The following is a 6,498-nucleotide window of genomic DNA, read 5'->3' on the forward strand; positions in this document are numbered from 1 at the left end:
ATCACCTTTATTTGAGAGTGAAAGGGAAAGGCAAGACCTGTAGAATCAAAGCTTTTCATGGCTGACCATGTATAGCTTGTAAAAGAAACTAAACATGTACACATCTATCGTTGAGAGTAGGGGGCCCTGAGGCTCTCTTTTTTGAGGGTGACTAATCCCTATCTGGAATCTCCTGCTCATATATGTGGTAGATCCTAGACTACACTTTTTTTTTCTTTGTTTTGTATTTATCGAGAAATTTTACGAGTAAATAGAAGTATTTCCTCCCTAAATCCACTCTGAATTCAGCAGATTGCTCAAAAAATAATCTTATACTCACCTTATTTAAGTTTGGATTTGAAATAATAACATATGGTATAAATACATTGATCATATATACATGTTTAACGTCGCCTAAAAATTAATACAGGAAAAGTAAACTCTTAGAGAATTGAGCACCATGGGTCAAATATAAAACCCTATAATGATGCATGCTTTAGCCAAACCCATATGGGTGGAATTTGTTTCTTAAGCAAAAAGTGATAGAGGGAGAATTGCAAAAAGAAAGACGAGAAAAAAAGTTTCCAGTGGTGGTTGGTGTGGCGGTGGAGGCCATAGTGTACGTTAAAAAAATCTGCTTTAATTAGGATTCACTTTTGAGATATTAATTTTAAAGAAAATGCATTTGTTGATAGTGGATTTATGGCATTATACATGGGAGGCAGTTTTCTCATATGGTAACAAAATCCCACCCCTTTTTCCATACTATATATCTTTCTATATTCTATATATAGAAGCCTTCTACGTTCACCTCTTTAGTTTGAATTTGTCCATCTCTCTCTCTCTCTCCTCTCTCTCTCTCTATCTCTATATATTTGTGTGGTTGTGTGCCTTGTGTTTCACCAGATTATTCGTTCTCTTTGCAAGAAGATCAATAGAGGAATATTTGAGTCACTCATCAATGGAAGCAAGAAACGGATTCGAAAGGGATGGGAGATATATGCATCAGAGAAGAAGGTGACATGGGTTATGCCTGGCTCCCTGTATGCCACAAGCAAAGACCAATCTTTTGTTTTAGATTGGCTGTTGCCGGTGGCGTGCGAGGAGCCAAGCATACTCTCTCTTTCTCTATCTGTGTGTATGCGTGCGTTTGATCATTCTTCTGCTAAACTTTTATGTATTACTTCGATGCTTCTACATGTTCTTCTGATATTTATTTTCCCTTGTTCATAGAGTATTTTCTCATCTTGAAAATCAGGCATGATCAATTATACAGGAAAGGCTTTTATTTTGTTCGAAAAAATGAAAGCAAGAAGCACTTTTGTATCCATTGATCACCAGAATTTTGTTTCTCAAAACATATAGTATATGCCCTAGATCACTGCTTATTCTTTGCATGTGCATCAGGTCTAAGAGAACTCACATGTATACTGCTTGCAAATTAAATGGTAAGTTTATTTCTTTAAAAAAAAAAAATGTTCGGTTACTCTTTTGAGGGAGTAGAGATGGAGGTAATTGGGATAAAATCATGTCTTTAATTCACTAACTAAACATAACTTGTTTAATTCTTATCATGATGAATAATTTTGTGCTTGATAAGTTTATTTCTTGTAGTTGTTTTGCTTTTTAAATATGGTGTTAATTGCTTAGACAACACTAAATTATTTTACTATATATATATATATATATATATATATAACCCACATTGAACAAGCTCTTTTGATATAAGGGTTTTTGTTTTTTTTCTTGATTTGGATCTAACTGGAAAAGCATACATGTATAGCAGTGTTCTTCTTTATCAGGTTTCAGCACATGATCATCGCAATTAAGAGAGGAATATTGATGGTGTGGCCTCTCTCTTCTTGCAAGGAATATATTTCTCCATGAACTTTAATTTGATGATTCGATTCCCACTTAGCTACCAATCTATGCAGCAGAAAAGCTCAAGGGCCATGCTCTGATCAAGAACTACTTTCTCAAGGCTCGGAGAGAGCATCATTGCAATTTGCTAATGTTTTTATTCCTCCATTGTGCTTTTTAGTGTTACCTTTTTTTTCCTCAACTACGGAAGAACATCAATATTTGTAGTAAACTAGCTATTTGTTACTCTCTCTCTCTCTCTCTCTCTCTCTATATATATATATATATATATATATATTCCATAGATGGAGGGAGGGATCGATTAACATGGTGTTGATGTAGGGAATGAGTTGTAAATAGATTGTAAGAGGTAAAAATTAAAAAAATATTTTTTTACATTGTGATGATTAATTAATCAGTGTGTTTATTGATACAGTAGGAAATGTTTTTTGAATTAAAAAATATGAAAATGATATTTTATTAAAAAAATATAAAATAGTTTCAAAGACCACTAATTTCATTAAACTTAAAACGCACTGGAAAATATTTAAGTCCTACTTTTTTATGAACACGACTAGTTTCATTAAACTTAAAACGCACTGGAAAATATTTAACTCCCAGCTTTTTTATCAGCACGACTAATTTCCTGTCATTGTTGTGAGAATATCTCATGTCTACATCATATTTGTTCATGGGTGAGGCGACGTCGTTACGGAAACATTATGGAGGCTCATGCATGAAAACCACACGCATGCTCATATATAAATAAGGGCTTGTGTATATATCAAATTAAAGCACATAGAACAATTCAAAAATAAAAATAAATAAATTTATTTCATATTTTTTTATTCGAGAATAAGGAACCCAGAAAGAAATGTTGAAAAAACACTTTCATTGTTTGTTTAACCAAATACTAAGCTCACACCCACTTACAAAATGGAAAATACTAGCCCCATGCATGGGCAGCTTGGATAAAAAAATGATTTGTCATTTAAAAAAACAATATTGTCATTATAGCAATATCTTTTACATCATCAGAATAATTATAAATATTAAGTGAAAAAATGATGTCTGTATTTATTAAAATAATTTGAGAACTAGTGTTAAGAACTGCTAAAAATGTTCTAATTGAAGGTTGAGCAGATTAAAGTAATTAAATAATTAAATAATAACTCAAATATAATATAATATATTAAATCATAATAATATCTCCAACTTTTTTCCCTGCATTAAAAAAATGGATCACACTTACCCATAAAAAAGAGATCTTGCCAGCTCTCCATGCATCATAATTTGTTTTATATTAAAAGATGGATAGCATTTCATCTGCTATTTAAAAACACAATCGACGCAGCCCTAAGATTTGATAACCAGAGGATCTCTAGAAAATCAAGGAAAGGGTTTTTCATGCTTCATGCTTAAAAATTTATTTTTAATTTATTATTTATTTAAAATATTTTAGAAATCTTAATAAATTTATTTATGGTCTTAAATAACTCTAAAGTCGATTCAAAAATCTAAAATTAACCTAAATTAAAAAATCTTCTTGAACTTAGATCTATAATCTAGGCAATAGAAATGCTAAAAAACATTTCGTTGAAACTCACCTCATCAAATGAAATTTAATGACGCAAAAAATAACTATTTTAATAATCAAAATCAGTACTGTCAATCAAGGCTTTCTCTTCACCACCAGAATCCAACAAAACACTCTCTCTTCTCTCTTAAACGAGGGACTAAAAAAAATAAAATTATCAAACTTGAATTTTAGAAAACTAAAGGGATTGGAAAACAATCATTTAAAAAGTAGAACTAAACTGAACTTTCTAGCACTTATTTTGAAACCACTGCCTATTTTCTCCATCTTTTTCACTATGTCTATCAATTTCGTAAAAAAGAACTTAAAGAAATATTTTTATAAAACTGTTAAATCTAATAGTATAGTGTATATATATATTATTGAAGTCCACAATGATTTGTGAGTATGTGAACAATATTGTTTTACCAAATCACTACAACTTTTAGTTTTTTTCTATAATATAAACTAATATTGCACATAATCATTTGTGGTATAATTAAATTAATCTCTTAATATGGAAATAGATGATACTATTTGTGATCATAATAGATTCCAATCACATTTCAAAGATGGTCGAAATGTGTTGAATGCTGATGGAGATAAGATCACATATGAGTGTTTTATATTATCCTTTAAATTGGCTTCACGGTTCCAGTTATGACCAATCTCTTCCTTCTCCTTCTCCTCTAGCATCATTTCTATTTTAGATTTGTTGTATTTGAATGTACAAATGTTTAAATTAATAATAAATATTTAAAATTTATATGATTTTGTAGTTATTTTATTTATTTTTCTACTTCTATTCAATAAATTTTTTTAAATATTACTAATAGATTTACCAACGAAACACATTTGTCGGTATATTCTAGAGAGTTAGAAAAGAATTACTATAAATGTCACTACTAAATTATATCACCGACGTACTTAACAGTTGTATTATATTGATGATATGCTATATTTATCATATGTAATACCGACAAAAAGCAAAAAACATCAATGGAATTAAATACAATTTTTTTATCAATGATATGTTAAATTTATCGATGGATATTCCAACTAAATGAAATGAGTAAAAAACAATTTTGCGCGTTTTGTTTGTTTGTAAATCCATAAACAGATTTATTACCGATGGACTCAATGATAAACCACAAATTACTGATGATAGTTTTTTCAATAAACTATTTTTATCCATGAGCTCATCAGTAAAATACGTGCCGACAGACTATGAGTGTAAATACCAACATAATTTTTATTGAAAAAACTATTAAATCTAGTAGTGCAAAAATGATATATATATATATTATTAAAATCTTGAGTATGTGAATAATATATTTTTTTTTATGAAACTACTAGCTCTTTTAGTTTTTCTATAATATCCACTAATATTGCATATAATCATTTGTGGTACAATTAATTTAATTTCTTAATATAGAAATAGATGATACTATATGTGAACACAGTTGATTTCACATTTCGAAGACTTGGTAAATATTTGAATATGAAACGTGGGGCTCATGTATTTGTTTTTTCACCCTTGAAATTTGACAATTCAATTGTGTCCTTTTCCGTGCTGGGCCGGATTCAGATTGTTTGAAAAGGAAGAAGAGCACATAAATTCCGGTCAATATTTTCGCCCCGTGACTTGCGCACGTTGATGAAACACTGTAGGGTACCGCTGTTCTACCAACAATATCCGTGCGAGAGAGAGAGAAAGAATTCTCTTAACCTAATCTTTGTACTTTTCTTATGCTGTGGTTTTAACGGTTTATTTAATGAGGGTGTTTGGTATTATAGTTGTGGTTGTTTTTTTAAAGTGTTTTTTTATTTGAAAATGTATTTAAATAATATTTTAAATTTTTTTTAAATTTTTTTTAATATTAGCATATCAAAATAATATAAAAATACTAAAAAATATATTAATTTAAAGTAAATAAAAAATTTTAAAAAATTAATTTTTTAAAAAAATACTTTTAAAATGCAAAAATAAATAGCTACTATTATATAAAAAAAACATTTTCAGGAATCGAGATTAAATTTCATATATCACGTTTTGCAGGAGAAATCTCATGATGCTTAAATTATAAGTACAATTTACTTGTTGTATGGAAAGAGAAACGCAGAAAAAAAATAGAAGAGAAAAAATATTAAAGATAATATAAAAACACCAAAAAAAATATTAATTTAAAGTAAATAAAAAATTAAAAAAATTAATTTTTTTAAAAAAAACTTTTAAATTATAAAAATAAACAATTACTATTATGTATAAGATGATAATAGTAATGAGATATAAACACTTTTAAAAGAGTTTTTATCATTTTTTTAAGGAATGAGATATAATTTTTTAATTTTTTTTTTGTGTCTATCTCTCCTATGATATAAGTATAAGATGATATATATATATATATATATATATATATATATATATATATATATAAAGTATGAGATGATTACTAACATAATATTTTATATTTTAGACAGATGTCCTGCCTTTTAAATTAATGTATTTATAAGAAATTTCTCAAAATGATAAGAAGGTGAAAAATCCACTAGATGTCTTTTCAAGTTACAATGCATGTTAAATTTTTTTTAATTTTATTATTGCATCATGGGTTAGATAAATTGATACAGTTTAATAAAAAATGGTATCGTTTCAAAAAAAAATTTAAGTAAAAACATCATATTGAAAAAAAATAAAAAATAAACAAATTAAATTAGGTTTCAACCGAGTCACAACTTAATCCATAAGATCAATCAGATTTAATTCAGGTTAATTTTTATGTAATTTAATATGAAATTATGCTCGGTCTATATCACTAGATTAATCTACTAGGTTAAATAACACTAATAAATATATCAACTTTTAAGCAATTATTGAATGGAAAATACACATGTCAATATATTTCTCAATTCCAAATATGAGAAATAGGATATATATATATATATATATATATATATATATATATATATATATATAGAGAGAGAGAGAGAGAGAGAGAGAGAGAGAGAGAGAGAGAGAACATATTTTAGCAAGCTGCCCTGATGTGTTAGGTCATGCTATATTCTTGGGTTGATGAAGATCC

Source organism: Populus alba, chromosome 1 (assembly GCF_005239225.2).
Source record: "Populus alba chromosome 1, ASM523922v2, whole genome shotgun sequence".
Classification (NCBI taxonomy): Eukaryota; Viridiplantae; Streptophyta; class Magnoliopsida; order Malpighiales; family Salicaceae; genus Populus; species Populus alba.